General features: G+C 34.6%; 1 protein-coding gene and 1 pseudogene across 13 annotated transcripts in view; one reads left to right on the top strand and one right to left on the bottom strand.

The window, feature by feature from the left end:
• Positions 1 to 22,981, bottom strand: part of SLITRK1 (SLIT and NTRK like family member 1) — a 430,289-nt gene that overhangs the window by 114,702 nt on the left and 292,606 nt on the right. The gene's annotated exons all lie outside the window — the stretch shown is intronic.
• Positions 9,302 to 9,540, top strand: LOC116574251 (annotated as a pseudogene).

Below are 22,981 nucleotides of genomic sequence, written 5' to 3'. Positions count from 1 at the left end.
CTATCAATTTGCATTCCTACCAGCAACGAGTGAAAGTTCTTCTAGCTATATATCCTTGCTAACATTAGGTGTTGTGAATGTTTTGGATTTTGACCATTCTAATAGGTCTGTGGTGATATCTCACTTTTTTATTTCCCTGAGGAAATGATACGGAGCATCTTTTCATATGGTTATTTGCCATCCATATATCTTTTTTGTGAGGTGTGAGGTGTGTGTTAAGGTCCTTGGCTTACTTTTTAATTGGGTCATCTGTTTTATTGTTGAGTTTTAAGAGTTCTTTGCATATTTATCAGGTGTTCCTTTTGCAAATATTTTTTGCAAAAAGTTTATGGCTTGTCTTCTCATTACCGTCAATGTCTTTGGAAGAGTAGAAGTTTTTAATTTTTTTTTTTTTTATTTGACAGAGAGAAATCACAAGTAGTCGGAGAGGCAGGCAGAGAGAGAGAGAGAGGAGGAAGCAGGCTCCCTGCTGAGCAGAAAGCCCCATGCGGGACTCGATCCCAGGACCCTGAGATCATGACCTGAACCGAAGGCAGCAGCTTAACCCACTGAGCCACCCAGGCGCCCCAGAAGTTTTTAATTTTAATGAAGTTCAGTTTATCAATTATTTCTGTCATGAATCATGCCTTCGAAGTTGTATCGAAATATTATTGCTGGGCACCTGGGTGGCTCAGTGGGTTAAGCTGCTGCCTTCGGCTGAGGTCATGATCGCAGGGTTCTGGGATTGAGTCCCACATCGGGCTCTCTGCTCAGCAGGGAGCCTGCTTCCCCCTCTCTCTCTGCCTGCCTCTATGTCCACTTGTGATCTCTCTTTGTCAAATAAATAAATAAAACCTTAAAAAAAAAAAAAAGAAATATTATTGCCACACCCAAGGACATTCAGGTTTTCTCCCATCTCATCTTCTAGGAATTTTATACTTTTACATTTTACATTTAGGGTGTGATCCATTTTGAGGTAATTTTCATGAAAGATGTAAAGTCTATGCATAGATTTATTTTTATGTACGTGGATGTACAGATTTTCTTACATCATTTGTTGAAAAGACTACCTTTGCTCTATTGTATTGTTTTTACTTCTTTGTCAAAAATCAGTTCACTGTATTTATTTGAGTCTAATTCTGGGCTCTCTGTTCTGTTTCATCATTCTATTTGTCTTTCTATAGCCACTGCCACATTATCTTGATAACTGTAGATTTTTAGTAGATCTAGACATTGTGTAGCGTCAGTTCTCCAGTTTTGTTCTATTTCAGTATTCTGTTAATTATTCTGCGTCTTCTGCCTCTTCACTTAAACTTTAGAATTAGTTTGTGGAATATGTGAAATAACTTTTTGGGATTTTGATTGAGATAACATTAAATCTGTAGATCAATTTGGAAAGAACCGAAATCTTGATAATATTGAGTACCCCTGTCCATGAACATGGAGTCTCTCTTTATGCATTTAGATTTTGTTTGATTTTTCCCATCAGTTATCTAGTTTCCTCATATAGATCTTGTACTTTTTTATTAACTATATTTATAAATATTTCTTTTTTTAGATCCCAGAGGAAATAGTATTGTGACTTTATTTTTTTTTTAAGATTTTATTTGTCAGAGAGAGAGAGAGGGAGAGAGAGCGAGCACAGGCAGACAGAATGGCAGGCAGAGGCAGAGGGAGAAGCAGGCTCCCTGCGGAGCAAGGAGCCCGATGTGGGACTCGATCCCAGGACGCTGGGATCATGACCTGAGCCGAAGGCAGCTGGTTAACCAACTGAGCCACCCAGGCGTCCCAGTATTGTGACTTTAAATTTAAGTTCTGCTTTTTCCTTGCTGGTATTATAAGCAAGTGATTGAGTTTTAAGTTTTAACCTTGAATCCTGTAAGCTAACTTTTATTTATTAATTATTAATAACTAATCATTTATTAGTTCTAGGAATTTGTTGTTGTTGTTGATCCTTTCAGATTTTCTACATGGACAAACATGTTATCCATGATCAAAGATGTTTTTCTTTCTTTCTTTCCAATCCATATAGCTTTTATTCATTTTCATACATTAACGCATTAGCAAGAACTTCCTGTATAATGTCAAAAAAGAATAGTGAGAAGGGACATCTTTGCCTGGTACCTGATTTTAATAAGAAAGTTTCACGTTTTTCACCATAAAGTATGATGTTAGACTTAGGCTTTTATAGACATTCCTTAGCAGTTAGAGAAGAATTCTATTTTTTAGTATATTGAGAATTTTTTATTTTTCTTTTTAGATAATTTTTGTGTCATGATTGGAATTTCATCAACACTAAAGATTCACTTGGAAAGACTGAATATTTTCACACTGTATTCCAATCCCTAACCATCATATATTGACATATTTATTTCAGACTTTTTAAATGTCTTTTGATAAAGTTTCATAGCTTATTTCATAGACAGCTTCTATATTTTGTCTTATAATTATTAGTGTTTTATGTTTTTATTTTATATATTTTTGGATAATGTATTTTTTAACTGTCACATTAGGAGTGAAAGAAGGAACTGGGAGAAGAAAAGCTTTTGGGTGGTTCTGACAACCATCCCATGGAAAGGCTGTCTGTCCTGTGGAAGAGTGATGAGGTTTACAGCATTTGGCTCCAGAAGGCAGACCAGAGAGTGGGAATTTAAAAGAAGAACTCATCTTGGTGTGAAGGAAGGTGACCCATCTTAAGAATTGAGAAGATCTGGCAGTCAAAACATCTATGGAAGGTGAAAAGAACAGTCTGAATCATTTCCCCTGTGAATCTAATGAGGACCATTACAAAGCAACCTTATTGGGGCACCTGGGTGGCTCAGTGGGTTAAAGCCCCTGCCTTCGGCTCAGGTCATGATCCCAGGGTCCTGGGATTGAGCCCTGCATCGGGCTCTTTGCTCAGTGGGGAGCCTGCTTCCTCCTCTCTCTCTCTGCCTGCCTCTCTGCCTACTTGTGGTCTGTCAAATAAAATAAATAAAAATCTTTAAAAAAACAAACAAAAAAAAAATGTCTGCAGGTATGCAGACATTCAACTAAATTTTATCTATTTAATTTCTTTTCAACTATTTTGAAAAATTGTCTTGTTAACTCTAAATTATTAGTGGAGTTTTTGCTTTTTAAAGTCGGAAATCATGTCATTTGGAAAAATGATGGAATTTTTTTTCCTTCTCAATTCTTTTTCTTTCTTTTTGTTTCCTTCCTTCCTTCCTCCCTCCCTTCCTTTTGTTCTCCCTCCCTCCCTCCCTTTCTTTCTTTCTTCTATTGCTCTAGCTAATACTTATATACGATACTTTCATACACATTGAATAGTATTGGATACAGTAGACACCCATCACTCTTTTGAAACAGCATGTTTAAAAAGAGAAAAAGAAAGAGTTTGTTTTTTAGTGTTTCATAATTAATCTTGTTATTCTAATAGATTTCTGAGAATTCTGTTTATCAAGTTAATATTTATTTATTTATTTCTGGTTTTTTAAGAATTCTTGTTAATGGATGTAGAGATATATCAACAACTTTCCGTATTTGTTAAGGTCATTGTATGATTTTAATCCTTTAATCTACTTATATAATTTTATCTTCTTATATGTGGTTCCTGCCATGTGTTAGTATCAATATTATAGAAGCTTACTTAAATAAGTTGAATAGTGTTCCCTCTTATCATATACTGGAAAAAATTTTATACAACTGAAATTACTTATTATTTGAATGTTTGGTTAATCAAGGACTTGAGGCCTTGAGTTTTCTATTTTAGGCAAAAAGAAAACTATTCATTCCTTTCCATTAATATTCTAGAATTACTTATTTTCTCTAATCTCTGTTACTTTTAGTAACATTCCAGAATTCTGGAAAATTGTTCCTAATTTAAAATTTTAACCTAAATGTACATACCATATCTTCTTACTAATTTTTACGCCATTAAAATCTAGCTTATACATCTGTATTATACATGATCTACATTATATCTATATTATACTCTTATACCACCACTAAAATCTATATTACATATCTATGTCTTTATTACCAATACTTTTTCTTTCTTTTTTTAAATTTAATTGCAATTAGCCAACATATAGTACATTGTCAGTTTCAGAAGTAGATTTGAGTTACTAATATCTTTCATGTGTGCCTTCTCAGTTTTTTCTTACCAATCTATCTAAAGTTAGTCAAATTTCTTGATGTTTTATAAATATCAATTTTTTTTCAATATCTCCCTTTTCGATGATATTATGCTCTGCTCTGATCTTTGTTGTTCTCTTTCTTCTTTCTATGACTTTATTCTCTTGTATTTTTTGTAACTTCCTGAATTTGATCCTTAGCTCATTACCTTTCAGATTTTTTTCTTGCGAAACATAAATTTGCCCTAAGCACTGCTTTTACTACACCTACCATCCAATTTGTTATGTACTATTTTATTTATTTTCAAGTCATCCTCTTCTTTTGGCTTCCTGTCCCAAATTGCTTCCTTGATAGGATTCTTCTAAGGATGAAAATTCCCGAAGTATCAGAAAGTATATACTAAAATCTTCTCCATTCTTGTGTGTTGTTGATGTTAGTATTTTATATAAAACATAATTTTATAGTATATAGAACAAAGAGGCTAGGTAAAAAATAAATAATAAAATAAATATGTATATTATAGTTGTATATATGTATATAATAATATGTTTTATCTATAATATATAGACATGATAATATATACTCTATATAATATGTAGGCATTAATTATATACGTGTGTATGTATGTATATATATGTATGTGTATATATATGTGTATTTATATGTATATATATATGTGTGTGTATATATAATGTGTATTAAATTGAAGCTCTTGTATCCAACCAGAATTTTGTACTATAGTTTTTATACTTTTTATTCTTAATTGTTTAATTTTGCCTTAAATTATCATCTTACCTGTAAGCTACCTCAGGGCAGGAATTATTACCTGTAAGCTACCTCAGGGCAGGAATTATTTTATACATTTCAATTGTATCCTTCAAATCACCTAGCACAATGTAAGACCCAAGAGAAGTTTTTGATTGATCTGTTTCCATTTTCTAAGAACATTAAAAAATAGGTTTAGAAAATGCTTATACAAAAAAATGTTATTTATAGATGAAACATTCAAGTTGTTGATCAGAGTGTGTTCTACTTCAGTTTTGTTTTGTTTTCTATTTGACTGCAGTAAAACATGCACTCTAAGGAATATATGGTATAGATGTTTTTTAAGTGTTGTTCATTAAGGTCTCTCTGAACTTCTAATTTTTGAACAAAAATTGAATAACAGGAATATGTCTGTCAGACAATATTTTTAAGGAGACTTTCTCAGCACTGAGCATCATGTTGTACTTCAGGCTTTGGAAGATTGATGTGTTTCCATTCCAGATATGTCAGGAGTCAAAGTAATGTTTTATTTTACTTTTATATCCAAGGTGTCATTTCTACAAATCTTAAACATGTTCTGGAAAGTTTCAGGCGTTCTGAACGGCTATTTAATGAACTGTGAACAAATCTTTGCAGTAAATTGTTTTTATATATAGTAGAATCACTTTCTATATAAGCACCTTAAAGTTCAGTTACCAAACATTACTAGAAGTGGAACTTGCATTATGTAGGCCAATTTTTAACATGTTGCCCTCATTAAAAAAAAAATACTCAAGTGAAGGTCTTTTTGTTTTGTTTTCATTTTTGTTTTTAATCTGCTTGCAAAAATAGCAACATCAGGCCTAGTATGGTTTGGTAAAATTAATATTAGACTTGGGGCCAATACTGTGGTAGGTTATATTATTGTTTACACATATTTGTTCTTCTTCTCAGAAGATTATTTTTTCTTCTCCACATGGCTTTCCCATGCAACTTTTGTACCTCAATTTATTGAAGGATTGTGTATGTATGTTCTCTTGAATTAGGATCACCTATATGATTTACCTTTGCCAATTAAATGTAAACAGAAATGGCATGTAGCATTTCTTAGTATAGCTTTAAGAGGGACATGTGGCTGGCAATGTCCTTTTCCTCCTCCACAGAAAGTAACAATATTGTAGATAAAAGCTCCTTTTTCAGCCTGAGTTCTAAATTGAAGATAATATGGATTAAAACAACAAGTAAACATGTAAACATCAATCGACATTTGATATGCGTGAGAAAAGCCTTTATTGTTGTGTTCCGACTACAGTTTTGAGGTTGTTAGTTACTACTGCAAGATACAGCCTATGCCTATGCTGACTGTTATCTTTAAAACTTTATGCTGGAGGGACGCCTGGGTGGCTCAGTTGGTTAAGCAGCTGCCTTCGGCTCAGGTCATGATCCCAGCGTCCTGGGATCGAGTCCCACATCGGGCTCCTTGCTCCGCAGGGAGCCTGCTTCTCCCTCTGCCTCTGCCTTCCACTCTGTCTGTCTGTGCTTGCTCTCACTCGCTCTCTCTCTCTCTCTGACAAATAAATAAATAAAATCTTTAAAAAAAAAAAAACTTTCATTCTGGTCTTATAAATTTTTATTAAATTGATCTTGAGTTGTTTTAATTCCTGAAGTACCATAGTCATTCAAATGGAGTATATGAATATACTTTTAAGTGAAATTCTATTTCATCTATTCACCCATTTACCTATTCATTCAAAAATATTTACAACAGTTCTATTTTGTGAATGACACTGTACTTGTACTGGTAACACATCAATTGGTAAGAAAGGCAATGTCTTCATCTAGCTTATAACCATGGAGAATACAGATTTTAGGCCCTAACCTCACAATTAATTACAAATATTATGAACACAGTAATTACTATGCATTCTAAAAGAATATGTTTTGAGGACTTATTTTAGACTCAAGGGGTGGGAACGATTTTCTTAGGAAAGCCATATTAACTTATTTAACAGTTAAAAAAAAAAAAAGTGAAAATGGGGGTGCCTTCAGTGTCCAACTCCTGATTTCAGCTTAGGTCATGATCTCAGGATTGTGAGATCAAGCCCGGTATTGGGCTCCATGCTTAGCGAGGTGTACTCTCTCCCCCTCTGTCCCTCCCCTCCCTCAAATAGATAAATCAATCTTTTTTAAAAAATTGAAAATGGCAAAGTCAGGACTTCTATAAAATATCTTCATAAAAATACCGAGAACACTAACAAAAAATTGTGAGAATTCAGTTTTTTATAAATCTGGAAATTAGCCAAAGTCTTGCAAAAATCTAGGGAGAATTTCTTTAAGAAAAATAGCTGAAACTTAGTAAGAACAGTGAGCTTGTGACATTTTTTCTTGCCTCATTTCCATCTATTTCCAGCTCTGTAGTTCTCTAAAATCATCCACCTGCAATCATGATGAAAAGTAGAAGGCTGCAGAGTTGGGAGAAGGTAGAATACTGTTGAAGCTCCTTTTTGAGCCCAATTCCTAGAGATTACACACTATTTGATTTGTCTATTTGTACCAAGAAATTGCAGATTGTTAGGCTGTGTAACACTGACTTGACTCAGAGCTCCTCCAATGTAAGCAGTCTTTTCTCCTTGAGAAGAAAACAGGTAGAGATAATCAGTTAATATCACCACTCTCTGAAGGGGTGGATAATAATGGAGTGGAACAAACCAAAAATTTTAGAAGAACAGCTGGGGAATGAGATGCCATAGGTATCTTTAAAAAACTCCCTCAGACTCTAGACTATATGCATGTGTAGGACTGTGCAGATGCTCAGTGAAATCTGAAAAAGGCCCTGAGATCTCAATTTTGGTAAACCTTGAGACTTTGCACCAGCAGAAAGTGTAGATTAAAGCAGAGTTTTAAACCAGCTGGCTGAGTGCTGAAGGTATGCCATAATGTGCACGTAGAGCCCTTTGGCAAAGACTAGAGACTTACTGGTTCCAGGAACTTGAAAAAAATTCTGTCTAAACATTAGTTAATCACTAAGCTAAACATCACAGACTCAGTGGTCACATATGAAAAGCAATACAGACTTTACAGAGGTAGCTCAGAAAACAAGCAACTTAAAATATAGCAAATGGCTACCTTAGCACATTTTTAAAAAGAAAAGTAAACTAAACTCAAAAGGAAAGAAATAATGAAAGACTTGAGCAGAAATAAATGAGATAAAGAGTAGTAAAACAATAGAGAAAATTAAAAAGAACAAAGGTTGAATCTTAAAAAGATAAAAATGACAAGCCCATAGCTAGACTGGCCAAGAAAATTAAAAAAACTCAAATTACTAAAATTAGGAAAGAGAGATCATATTACCTGCCTTACAGAGATAAAAACAGTAAAAAGGGGATATAATTAAAACAGTTGTTATAACAACAAATTAGATAATCTCACTGAAAGGGGCAAAATCCTGGAAAGAGTCAATCTACTGGAAATGATTTACAGACTAACAGAAATAATTCAATAAATTATAAGAAGTAATAAGTTAGTAATTATAAAATATCCTACAAATCAAATCCCAGAACTAAATGACTTCATTTGTGAATTCTACTGAGTAGTTAAAGAAAAAATAACATCAATCTTTCCTGACCTCTTCTCCCAAAAAAAGAAAAGAAGGAAAGATTTCTTAACTCATTTTATGCAGCCAGTATTACCCTGATGCCAGTATTAGACCAAGGTACTACAAGAAAAGAAAATTATGGGCCCGTACAATTTATGAATATAAATAAAAAGATACTGAATAATTTACCAGCAAACTAAACCCACCAAAACATAAAGAAGAATAAATCTCATAACCTCAGGAATGTAAGTTGTTCAAAATACAAAAACAAATGTATTATATCATAAAATAAAAGACAAAAGCTACTATGTCATTTCAATAGATGCAGAAAAAAATCTTTCAGAAAATAAAACACTCTTCCATGATAAAAATATTCAAGAAACTAGGGAAATCAGAGATCGTCCTCAACCTCATAACAGGCATCTAAGAAAAATCCATAGTTAACATTGTACTTAAATAAGAAAGACTGAAGGATTTCACCTGCAAAGATCAGGGAAAAAATAAAATATCTGTTCAGGCCATTTCTTTCTTCCTTTTTTTCTTTTTAAACATTTTATTTATTTATTTATTAACTTATTTATTGAGCATGTGCAAGCAGGGACAAGGGCAGAGGGAGAAAAAAAAATCTCAAGCCAACTCTGCTCTGAGCGCAGAGCCCAAGGTGAGGCTGGATCTCATGGACTCTGAGACCATGACCTGAGCTGAAATCAAGAGTTGATGCTTAACCTACTGACCCAGTCATGCACCCCTGCTCAGGCCATTTCTATAAAACATTGTACCAAGAGTCTAGTGAAAGAAATTAAGGAAAAGAAATAAAAGATAACAGAGAATAGAAAATATTTATTAATCATTCTGCACTCGTGCTTCATGCCAAACAATGCCCAGGAGTTCTTGAACTTGTACATGTGGTGGAAATACTCTGCCAACAACCACATCATCCAGGCGATTGACCATGCATCCAGTCAGATGAACATGATGGAGGTTGACAAGGTGACAGACAGGATGAACAGCAAGTTTAAAACCAATGCTATTTGTGGGGCCCTTCGCAGAATGACTCCATCCCCCAACTGGCCAAGGCCCGCGGCGCCATTTCGAAGAATTTCTGACTGCAGAGGACCACAGATCTGGATATTTGTCAAAAATAAATAGCAACCCCCCCACTCCCAAAAGGAAATATTTGTAAATTATATATCTGATAAGGGTCTAATATCAAGAATATATAAAAACACTTGTATAACTCAACCATATAAAGACAAACAACACAATTTAAAAATGGGCAAAGATTTTGAACATACATTTCTCCAAAGATGACATACAAATGGAGACTAAGCACATGAAAAGATGCTGAAAATCACCAGTCACTATAAAATACAAATTAAAACCTTAATGAGTGAGTATATCACAACCATAGCATGAATATGGTAAGACAGACAATAACAAGCATTAATGAAATTTTGAAGAAATTGGAATCACCATACAATGCTACTGGGAATATAAAATGGTGGGGCTACTTTATAAATAAGTTTTGCTGTTCCTCAAAACATTAAACATAGTGTTACCATATGATCCAGCACTTCCACTCTCTACGTATATGCCCAAGAGAAGCAAAAACACACCAAAATTTGTACAGGAGTGTTAATAGCATTATTCACAATACATAAAAAGGGAAAACATCTCAATCTATCAACTGATGAATAGAAAAGCAAAATGTTCTAAATCCGTGAGACAGACATTATTCATCCATTAAAAGGAATCATATTTTGATTTCTTGCAATCACATGCAACCGCACAGGTGATCTTGAAAAACAATGTTATGTGATTGAAGCCAGATACAAAAAGTCACATGTTGTGTGACTCTTTTCACAGAATAGCAAATTGATATAGAGAGAAAACATAGCAATGATTTCCAGGAGCTGGAGGAAAGTAAAGATTTTTAATATAACTATAAAACTTTATTGATTTATATATAACTATATATATGTGTATAACTATATATGTAACTCTGTAACTATATACAAATCAATAAAGTTATATAGTTGAAATACGGACTAAGTGGTTGGATGTTGATATCTTTATCTACCAGGACAAATAAAAGCTGAGGAAAAAAATTTGGAAATTACTCATGTGTTGATAGTAATTAAACCTTGGCCAATAGGCATTTAGGGAGAAAGACTGTAGAAAAAAAATCAGGCATTACTTAAATGGCAGGCCGAAGAGGAAGTGGGAAGAGATGATGAGAATGAATGAGAAGGGGAAAACAGATATTGTTGTGGTAGAAAAGGCTAGCAGTTTTTCAAGCAGAAGTCAGTGAACAGTATGTCCAAATGATGTTAAAAGGTTAGGAAAGATGTTGTTATAGAGAGGTGACTGGGGTACCTGGTTAAGAAAGACGTTGTCATAGAGAGGTGACTAAGGTAACTGGTAACTTCAGTAGTGGAAAAATAATATTCTAGTGCTTGAAAGAGTGACTCTAATTAAATACTCTTTGCAGGAGATTTGTGATTAGGGGAAAAGCAATAAAGTTATGTGAAAATTAAAATTATGAAACATTTTTTCAAACTGAAAAGTGCTCCCTAAATAAAAATGCAATTTAATTAGTCCTGTTAATTGTGTAATCCAATCTCGTGAATTCCTTTTATGAAAAATAAGGGTTTTAGATAATCTAAGAATGTTTGCAATTCCATGATAAAGGATTAAAAAACTGTCAGTCTTTTTAATTTTATGCTTTCCTATAACATTTGAAGAGGGATTATTTTTTACCAGTTTTACTTATAAAAACATGTAAAGATTATACCTAGTCAAACCAAAATGAATTAGTGATTATTTACATTGAGAAAAAAAATTATGATAGGCAGTATTGCTGTAAGAATATTTAAGTGTATATTAAATCTGTAGAAGGAATGGTGGGGTAAATGAATATTACATTAACTTGATTAAAGTCCCCCACGGTGGCATCCCACTTGAACCAATCTTTGCAATTAATACTTCCTGCCCTCCCCCCACCAAAAACATACTTTCTCATTCCATAAGAATCCCAATTTGCCCTAAATGTTAAGCAATCTAATTATCAGACATACTTATAAATCTCTAAGAAACTTGACCTCATATTGTTAACCTTTGAGAGGAAGGGTTTATTTACATTTTTAGAAGAAACTGGTTAACTTAATTTCCAGTTGTGTAATATTTGAGAAACTTTCTGGCTTAAAAACATCCACAAAGTTACCCCTATACTTCAGTCCCACACTATCCATCATTTCTTACATGATGCAGACTAATTCATTTTCACCATTTGTTCAGTTAAAACATTAAACAGAATTTTCTCAGTTGGGTGGCATTTTGATGACTGCTAGGGTAAACATATACATATGAAGTAGTCACAAACTCAAGCTTTATGAAGAAATCCAAGATTCTAGGTTGAATCTCAGTCTCTCTTACTACTGGCAATGTAAAATGGGACTAGATAACAAATCTCCTTAAGCTTTAATATGTTCATGTGAATTAAGGTCGTTATTAGAAATGTTATAAAGTTAAATACAAACAATCCATGTAAGACATATAAGCAAGTAAAACAGTACAACTGATCCTTGAACATCACAGTCATTAGGGGCTTTGACTGCTCCGATAACTGAAAATTCCCTATAACTTTGAAGGCCCCCAAAACTTAACAAATAATAGTGTACCGCAGACCAGAAGCTGTACCAATAACATAGTCAATTAATTCATATTTTGCGTATGTACTGAGTACTGAATTCTTACAATAAAGTAAGCTAGAAAGAAGAAAATGTTATTAAGAAATTCATAATGAAGTGATGATACCTTTGTAGTACTGTATTGCAGCAAAAAAATCTGCATGTAATTGGACCCATGCTGTTCAAACCTCTGTTGATCAAGGGTTAACCGTACCAGGTACACAGTAAACACTAGATAAATCTAATCAATGATGATGGTGGTAAGGAGAAAGAAAAATATTTTATTTCCTTTAACCAAAAACTTTGTACCCTTTTAAATTATGAAAGCATAAATTTTCAGAATCATCTTCCAAAGTAGGGGTTTCTAGCATCTTCATCATCATCATTAAACGATTTATTTACTTATTTATTTATTTGAGAGTGAGAGAGGGAGGTGGGAGGGGCAGAGGAAGATGGGGAGAGAATTTCAGACTCCCAGCTCAGCACAGAGCTGGACACAGGGCTAGGTCTCAGGAACCTGAGATTATGACCTGAGCAGAAATCAAGAGCCGGATGCTTAACTTACTAAGCCACCAGGCATCCCAAAGGAGTTTCTATTATTATAATGAATCCTCATTTTTGGAAAAAAATGCCTTCAATTTCACTAATTTTTTTCAACTTGAGGCCTTCAATCATCTCATGAAATTTTCGTTAAAATTTAGCATGTATGAAGACTTTAGAAATTATAAACACTTACTAAAGTTTATTCCAAATAGTTGTCACCTGCTGGAGTATGCATATAAAATTTAATATGCTATGTAATGAAAATATCATTAATTTTCATGTCTCAACAAAAGAGTCAAACTCGGGCTTTCCAGTCATATAACTTAGAATTGTTCTCTATCAAATCATATATATATATATATATATATATGATTTGATAGAGATTATATTTATATATATATATAAATATATGTATTTAAAGCATTTATTTTATATATATTAAATATATATATATTTAAAGCATTTATTTTTAGCATGTTGTTTTTTAAGATTTTTATTTATTTATTTGACAGAGAGAGAGAGAGAGTGAGAAAAGGAACACAAGCAAGGGAAGTTGGAGAGGGAGAAGCAGGCTTCCCGTGGAGCAGAGAGCCTGATATGTTGCTGGATCCCAGGACCATGGGATCATGACCCGAGCCAAAGACAGACACTTAATGACTGAGCCACCCAGGTGCCCCTCAAATCATATATTTTAGTCACACCAAATATTTTCTTCATTATAAGGCATTGTTACTATTATTACAAAAGGAAAGAGCAGTTTAAATGTAGTAACTGGTTATTATGAATATCATAAACTCCATATTAGGAAGATACAGACTTTGTGGCACTGTAAATTCTATAATCTCTCTGTGCATGTATATGTATGATCCCTCCTATGGAAGCACTAAGGATCTTTGACAGTATTGCTAATCAAATGTGAAAGGATGTCTTTATTATCTTAAACTCCACAGTGCTCCCAAGCCAAAGTGAAGGGATTAGCACTAGTGTTCAAATGCCGATGCCAGAAGTCTTTTCATCTTTTACTGAGTTCCCAGATGTCAGGGCAAAGGCACTGACTTCAAGGGGCAAAGAATTTCATAACTTTGGTTACACAGTGTATTTCTTAGGCAATTATAAAAGAAGGCAATAGTTTGCTGAGCTCTAAAATAGCATATCAAACTGTCAAGACAGGCATTTTGTTTTGTATTGTTTCAGAATCTATTTGCATGCTTAAAAAATAGGTAACAGAAAATTGAATTTCTGAACAGGATATGGGATTAAAATGATCATGTAGACAATTCCACATCTTCAATATTATATTAATAGTCTTTTAAGTTTTAGGTTTTTGTTTTGCATATATACACATTCCTTTTGAGAAAAAATTATATGCAGGAAAGTAGTTATGCATGTATGCTTATGAGCAGGGTATAAAATTTAAAGGTGTGTCTTATGCTGAAAAGTATTTCTTTCCCATGGCTTTGAGTCACCCAATGTTATGCCCAGGATTTCTAAATCGCTATGGTGGCTGTCCATATTTTTGGTGAGTTGCTTTAATTTAATTTGGATTAATTTTACATAAATTTTAAATATGTGTTATATTTTTGAAGTGCTGGGAATAATAAGGAAGAAAAGGGAAGAAGAGGGAAGTTACAGAGAGGGAAGCAGAAAGGGAGAAGCGGGGAGAGAGAAAGAGTACACTTCTAAGCATAATTAAGTGAATCATTTCAAGCTTTAAATCAGAAAGATATTGACAAAGTCATACTGATTAAAACAAAGGCTCATACACCTCATGAAATAAAAACATCAACAAAAAATGAATACAACCTAAGCATAAACTTAAGATGTTTATATTGGCTGCTATAATTTTAGTACATGATTCTGAAAGTGTATAACCCATACAGGACATTGCACAGGATGTGACTGCAACCCTCCCACTACCACCAAAAAGAAGAAAAATGCGGGGGGCAGGAAGGCTATCATTGGTAGTTTCCAATGTCAGGAGGTGTTGCCAAACATGTAACTATCTCACACTAAAATAAGCTAAGAAAATGACTTCACATTCAATACATCTTAATGCCTAGAACATTTGAATTAACTCCCATGTGAAGTTCACCACAGTCCACATTTTCAAAAATCACATTAGCTGTGTGGTGTCAGTAAGCATTGATAAGTTACAAAAAATAGCCAGTGCAGGGAAACATGACCTTTAAGATTTTAAAAGTCAATGATTTCCCAGAAGTATCTCCGTTTATTAGATATTGCCTGTCTTCTTTCACACATAAAATTCATTTACTTAACAAATACTAAGTATTGGATACTTGCAAGGTACTGAGCTGGATTCTATAGAGAATACAGAGATTTATAAAATGTGGTGCCCAAACTCAAGAAATTTACAAGTGAGTTTGAAAGAAAAAAAATCCAAGACCCAAATATCACATAATGACACATTATGTCATTATAATATAAATGGCACATAGGAAGTTCCCTTGACTTTTAAGGAAGTAGTAATGATCTTGAGAGGAACTATTAGGATCTTGAGATGGCACTCTAGTTATGTCGAACCACTGGTAGTTACAAAAGGTTTTGTTTAAGCAATGATACTGTATGATTGATGTGCATAGAATATCTAGCAGGTATGTGAAGGATGAATTTAGAGGTGTTAAACATGTAAAAATGATTAGCCAGCTGTTTCAATTGCAAGTTTTGTTTTATTTTGTTTAAATAAATATTTATTACATTATTAATGTTCTTCATACTCTTGAGAAACGAGAGTACTTCTCAAAGATGTTCATGGCTGAGGGTTGTATAGTTAATTCCAAATGTAACCAAAGTTTTTTAAAGATATTTTTTATTACCCTGGGAGTCACATAGGTTTAAGTATTTCTGATGAAGCTGTGTTATGAATCAAAAGAGTGTTTCAGTGAGAAATCTGGAGAGTTCCTCTTTTAATAAAATTAAAATTATGTAATCAAAACTCATAAGGCTTTGATGGGTAAGGAAGAGACAATTTTGAACACAGCATAGTATCACGAGGATGTATCTCACAGCCCAGGCACTTGTGAACTCATGTCTGACTAATCTAGAAGGTTGGGAAGTATTAATTAATGTGACAGAGACATCTTTGAATGACAACCATTTTTGATAACAATATGAACTATTCTATCACCACAGCAAACAACCTTATCATGGCCAAGCTCTGCTATTTCCTTTTATGAGGATTGGTAAATCTGGTTCTATTGCTAAGCCAGGTCGGGATGAGTTTTTGTTACTTGCAATAAAAGATCTTCTGAAACAAGCAATATAAAAATTAATTTTAAGCCACATGGTCATGTGGAATAATGCTACCATTAATAAAACTTGGAAGATGTGGAAGAGACCCCTATTTAGGACTGTGATCATTTTAATATTAATGGTATGAAATTGAAGCTGGAGCCATCCCTCTGGCTGAGCAAAATAATGGCAAAGATTGTTCACTTGCACATGTAATACACACCACTAAGAAATTAGAAATAAAGCAAATATTAAGTCAAGAAATAACAAAATATTAAAATCAAATGAAAAGAAAAAGAGAAAACTACATGGCTCAGAAGTAAACAGTATTTATACTGTATGAATTTATACTGTATTTATACAGTATTTATACTGTATGACTATTTATAGTCCTAATGGTGATTTAACAAAAACAGTGACATATTATTAGAAGGAAGCAAGTATAATGATGAGATATACTCCATAATTATAAGTTAATAATGTCTAAAACTGAGAAAATGAAGTATAGGTACATTATTTGGATATGTGAAAATAAAATAAGAAATCAAGGATTTTGGAGATGCTTGTTTGGAGCACAGTTAGGTAAGGAAGGCATCTGAAGTTTTTCCTTATAAAGATTTAGTTTCATTTGATTTTTTGAATGACATCCAAATATTGAAAGGTAATGTTCAGTTTTAAGGCACAGACTGAGTGCATGTTTGTGATCATAAATTCAGGTGTGGTTTTTTGTGTTTTTTTTTTTTTTTAACTCTCAATAATAAGAACGAGGTATTTATGAATATCCCTGGATAGTTTCCTATTTTTAGTGAGGTCTTACACTCCAATTAGATGTTTATAAAAAAGGAAAGTTTTAAATGGTTATTTTTACATTAATGTAGTATTAAATATTTACTATACTCAGATTTTACAATATATCCTAAGGCTACAAATATAATGGAATAGGTTTCCTGAAATTGAAAGTTCATAGTCTTCTGGAAGAAACAGATATATACTTAGAATGTTTTAAGTGTGTTAATAGATTTAACAATAAGCTAAAGAAGGTTTACACAAAGACATAGGTTTCAGGAGGCACAAAATGAGTCCTGATTGATAAGAAAAATAATCTAGAATTTTTAGAGAACTTGAGTGGCAGGAGGAAATGGTACTTTTGAAGGAGAGTACAGAGGAATTTGGCAAGATCATGAGAGGCAATAATACGAAACAGAAAGGAGTTACTGAAGTGTTTTAAATAGAAGGAGGAAAAGAATAAGTAAAGCTTCCCTGTGCGAGTCATCCCGGCCTTAGCCCTGCTTTGATTCCTACCCATGTATGTGAGACTTTCGCCTCTCTTTAACTACATTCATACACAGGTTGAAGTGATTATTTTTCTCTATTTTGGTAATTGCAATGGTCTTTATTAAATGTCTTTCTAGGTATTCCTCTTCACCTTTTCAAAAATTTTTTTTATTTTAATGCCAGTTAGTTAACATACAATGATCTCTTAGTTTCAGGTGTGTGATACCGTGACCCAACAGTCCCATACATCGTCTTCACCTTCTGAAACTGCACAGAACTGTTCTCTTTCATGAATATTGCACCTAATTTCCTTCAAAGTTCAGGTTAAACAATCATTCTTTGAACTGTTTCTAATTTGAATACTTACTTGGAAGTGTTTTATACATCCCTTAGTGAGGGTTCACACAGACATACACACACATATAATTACTGCTTTATTATTATTATAGATGACGCTAATTTTTTTCTAAGTGTGATGAGTCTATTACAAAATAAGAAAAAGCACAATCTCTACTGAATACATCTAAGCATCCCACAGTGTTGAATCTCAATAAGCCATATTAATGGTATGAATACGTATTATATATTATTCCCACTAATAGCTTATCCACAGACAAACTAAGAGATAAGAACACAACTAATGTTAAGTATAGAAGGTTTCTTTTGCAAATGTGTAAAGCATTTACCATTGTTATCCAAATTGGTCATCAGCCCTTTCCATCACTAAGAGTTACATTAATTCCCCTTGAGTTATTTAAAATCATGCTCATTAATATTTAAGATTTAGTATATAAAGTCTCATCTATACAAACATACATGCCCAAATACTTTGAAATTTTAAAAAAGGGACTCAACTCTGTTCCAGGTTTTGAGTTTCCTCTGAACACATCAACTGCAAATTGTACCAACCATATTAAGATAATCAAAATACTAGGAAAATTTTCTGATATTAAGGCTAAAATTAAGATGGATAGAGAGATAATAGAGGAACCATGAAGTATAACAATAAATAACATAAAAATTTTGAAATGTTTATTCCCAGCCCTTGAATATAACATTTTATAATTTATATGTTTACATATAAAATATGAGTCAGACAGACTTTTTTGGAAGGTACAGAATATATATTACTATGTCTGTATAAAAAAATACTGAATTAATTTTGAGAAAATATCTGAATGTGAGGCCATATTCCAGCTAAATATTTTCTTTCTTTTTAAAAAATTCTTCATTGAAATTCAATTTAGTTAACATATACTGCATTACTAGTTTCTGGACTAGGATTTCATGATTCATCAGCTGCATATAATACCCAGTGCTCATTACATCAGTGCCTTCCTTAATGCCCATCACCCTGTATCCCACATCCTCCCACACACCTCCCCTCCAGTAACCTTGGTTGTTTCCTAGAGTTCAATGTCTCCTATGGTTTGTTTCCCTCTCTATTTTCATCTTATTTTATTTTTACTTCCTTTCCCCTATGTTCAACTCTTGTTTCTTAAATTCTACATATCAGTGAAATCATATGGTATTTGTCATTCTTTGACTGACTTATTTCACGTATTTCTATCCACATCATTGCAAATGGCAAGATTTCATTCTTTTTGATGGCTGAGTAATATTCCAGTGTGTGTGTGTGTGTGTGTGTGTGTGTGTGTGTGTGTAGACACACACAATGGTAACTACGTGTGTGTATATATAACTATATACAACTCTATATATGTGTGTATGTGTATATATCTATATATCTATATCTATATATATGCCACATCTCCCTTATCTATTCACCTGTCAATGGACCTCTGGGCTCTTTTCATATTTTGGAAATTATAAATTTGGAATTTGTGGGCATTCCAGCTCAATATTTCTGAAGATTTTGTCTACTGCCATAAAAAAAGGGTTACATAATTAACTATTCTCAAGAAATGGAGCCAGCAATATTTTCCCTCCCTAGTATATTACTATAAGTTTCCATTTAAAAATTACTATTAATATTTGTAGGGGTAAAAGACTGTCCAAGAACAAGTATCCAAACACTTGTTCCATAAACCTGAGGCATATAAATGAATGGATGAATAAATAAATGTATGAAAGAGGGGAAGAGTGTTACCAAACACACCTCCACATATTTTGAAATATTTCTGCTAGTTACTGAAAGTAGTTGTCAAACACTAGCTTATAATTTTGTTCATGTATTCTGAAGTTAGTGGAAAAAACGCTTGACAGGAGAAACTAAAAGGAGATACCCTGTAAAAGCATAGTCCCATTTATTAGAATTGTCCCAAGGTCTTAATCCCATATTTCTTTCATATTAGTACATATTTTAGGAGGAATGGTAAAATATATAGTTCCTCTCAGGGCAAAAAAATGTGATCAGTTGTTCCTAAAGAGTAAGGCCTGAGCCCTACCAATAGCAATAATCTGTATCCAATTTTGAATTCTACCTTATTATCTGTGGTAGTAAAGTAATTGGTATTTTGTTGGAGTATAATTTACATTTAATAAAATGCACAAATATAAGGGCACAGCTTTATCAATTTTAACACATGTATACGTTCCTGTCACTAGAGCCCAGGTGACGATAATGTATACAGCTACATCCCCACATGGTTCCCTCTGCCCCAGTTTAGCCAATCACAACCTCCTGCCCCAGGAAACCACTATTCTGATTTTCAAGAATAATAGCTTTGTCTGTTCTAGAACTTTCTATAAACAGAAACATGCAAGTATACTCCTGAGACTGACTTCTTTTGCTCAACATTATGTTCTTGAGAGTCATCTACCTTCTTCCATGTTTTGGCTGAGAATGCTCTTTTTTATTGCTGAGTAGCATTTCGTTTTATGTGAGACATCACACTTAGTTTATCTATTCTTACGTTGATGGACACTTGTACTGTTTCCAGTTTGGGGCTATTTCTAATGTTGCTTCAATGTTCTAGAATTAATATTCTTTTACACAGAAACCTGTACTTTTGAAAAATGTGTATAGCTAAGGCCAAAGTTCTCACTGGTGGAAAGCTGCTTAAAAGAGAGAAACATGGGGTGCCTATGTGGCTCAGTTGTTAAGCGTTGGCTCAGGTCATGGTCCCAGAGTTCTAGGATCAAGTTCTGCATCGGGCTTCCTGCTCAGAGGGAAGCCTGCTCCTCCCTCTTCCACTCCCCCTGCTCATATTCCCTTTCTTGCTATCTCTTTGCCATATAAATAAATAAATAAATATCTTTTAAAAAATAAAAGTAAAAATAAAACAGAGATGCATTTTCAATTCTCCTCCATGGGCTGAGAACTGTTTTATATCTATATTAAGGCAGTGATGGACATCAATATTTTTTGGACATGCATCTTTATTTTTATTATTCTTATGGCTTTACTGAGATATAATTGACAGACCAACATTACATAAACTTAAATGGTACAATGTGATGATTTAGTATGCATATATGTGGTGAGATGATTACCACGTCCATTTTCTCACATAGTTACCATTGTGTGTGTGTGTGTGTGTGTGTGTGTATAAAGAGAACATTTAAGATCTACTCTCTTTGCAAGTTTTAAGTATGCAATACAGTATTGTTGACTGTAGTCACTATGCTATATATTTAATCCCCAGAACTTGTTCACTTTATAATTTAATGTTTATATACTTTGACCAACATCTTCATTTCTCCCAACTTCTAGCCCCCTGACAGCCACCAATCTACTCTCTTTCTAGGAGTTCAACTTTTTTAGATTCTGCAGATAAATGAAATCATGCAGTGCTTGTCTTTCCCTGATTTATTTCACTTGTTGGCATCAATATTTGTAACAACAAAGCCAAAGCACTATTAAGTATTACACAGACAGAGAATGAAATCTCTACCTGTTGAAAGAAGTGACCTTTCCTGAAATGAAGGTGCAGTTATCAGGCAAAGAGAGCTTCGGACAAGTGGGGAGAAGACTCTGATGCAAACCTGAGTGCAGTGTCTGAAATTGTGTCTGAAATTGAAGGAGCCCCCAGGATTATAGTGTCTCGCATATTATGAGAAGACTATGCCAAGGGAAGCCCTCGGAAATTGAAATCTCAAGTTCTATGTTTGTGGATTGAAATTTTGACTTGAGGATACACTATTATTGTATTAGTTACAAGGTGGCAAGGGAAAGAGGATGTTCTACTATATCTTCTTCAAGGAGTCCTCTCTTTATGTAGATATATGTGGTTATGTGTTCGGTTTTACCATGATTATTTTTGGCAACTGGAGGAAACTGCCAGAGAAATACAAGACCAGACCACATGATCGTTTTGTGGGTTAAAAGCTGTACATCTGTGAGGAAGAAAAGAAGAGCAGAGGGCAGAGCTACTGGGGTTTCATAAACAAAAATGGTAGAAATTCTATTGTTGAATCATAATTTTGAGAAACAGGTACAAAAAGCAAAAAGTGGCCGTGAGAAACCGGAAGCTGCTGCTGGACACTAAGACTTTTTTCTGATCAAGTCTATGTCCTGGCATTAGAGAGCACTTTCAAAATTCACCTAGTAAAGATCACTTAGGAGATCTAGAAATACCTCAATAAAGTAAACAGAAGACCTAGGAAGATAGGATATCCATTTTACAAATAGAATATATTTTGAGAATAATGTCTCAAAAACGTGCTTTTCAAGCCAATAGAGAAGTATAAGCAGGGAAATCCCTAGCTCCCCAGTTTCTATTGAATGGCTGAACAGAGTTTATAAAACTGGGGTATCCAGACCTCCAGACTAAAGTTAAAACTATTTTTCTAATGGCAGTTAAGAAAAGCGCAGAAGTCCCAAAGTTATAAAACCATATTATTTTAGGATGATTAGCAAGTACTTTTTATAAGAAACAACTTTTTAAAAAGATTTTATTTATTTATTTGACACACACAGAGAGAGAACACAAGTAGGCAAAGAGCCAGGCAGGGGGTGAGGGGGAAGCAGGCCCCCTGCTGAGCAGAAAGCCCAATGTGGGACTCGATCCCAGGACCCTGAGATCATGACCTGAGCGAAGGCAGAGGCTTAAGCCACTGCGCCACCCAGGTGTCCAAGAAATAATTTTTTAAGGGGCTGGCGGGCGGGGGCCTAGGAAGTCCGACGGCGCGTCCGGGCTGTTTCTGCGCGTGCGAGCGGCGGCCGCGGCGGTCCCCGCAGGTGAGGGGAGCGCGCTGGCTCCTGTGCAGCCCCCCGGGTCGCGGCCTCGGACAGGAGCCGCTGCAGTTGTTTCCCACACAGAGGAGCTCTCTCATGGAGTGACTTCCTGGGTCTTCAGGCAGCCATGGAGGATAAACCGTCTGTCTGGGGCTCTTTGAAACAGCGGACCAGGCCTTTGTTAATCAACCTGAGCAAGAGGAGGGTGAAAAAGAACCCGAACAAGCCCCTAGACCTACGGGCAAGGCGTTCCCTGGACCGCCGCCTCAGCCTCTCTGTCCCTGACCTCTTGGAGGCTAAGGCCTTGGCCCCAGAGGGCAGGCCTTAACTCTGGGCCCGAGTCATCATACACCTCGGTGCCCAGCAGCCTGTCAATGGCAGGGATCTTGCCCAAGAGCAGCAATAGCTCCTTGAAACAGTCTGAGGAGGAATTGGACTGGAGCCAGGAAGAAGCCGGCTACCTCTGTGTGGTGGAAACGGACTCCGAGCAGGCCTATGCCTCTCCCGCCGAGGACAGGCGGCCTTCTAGCAATGGCATCCTGGATCTGCTGCAGAAGACGCCGGCTGGAGACGAGGCCTTGGAAGAGCCAGAGCTATGCGAAAGTGGCGATCTGAATGCTTCTCTGACATCCCAACAATTTGAAGAACAAT

This window comes from Mustela erminea, chromosome 15, assembly GCF_009829155.1.
Source record: "Mustela erminea isolate mMusErm1 chromosome 15, mMusErm1.Pri, whole genome shotgun sequence".
Lineage (NCBI taxonomy): Eukaryota > Metazoa > Chordata > Mammalia > Carnivora > Mustelidae > Mustela > Mustela erminea.
The sequence above is the reverse complement of the archived record's forward strand: the minus strand, read 5'-3'. Positions and strand labels throughout refer to the sequence as shown.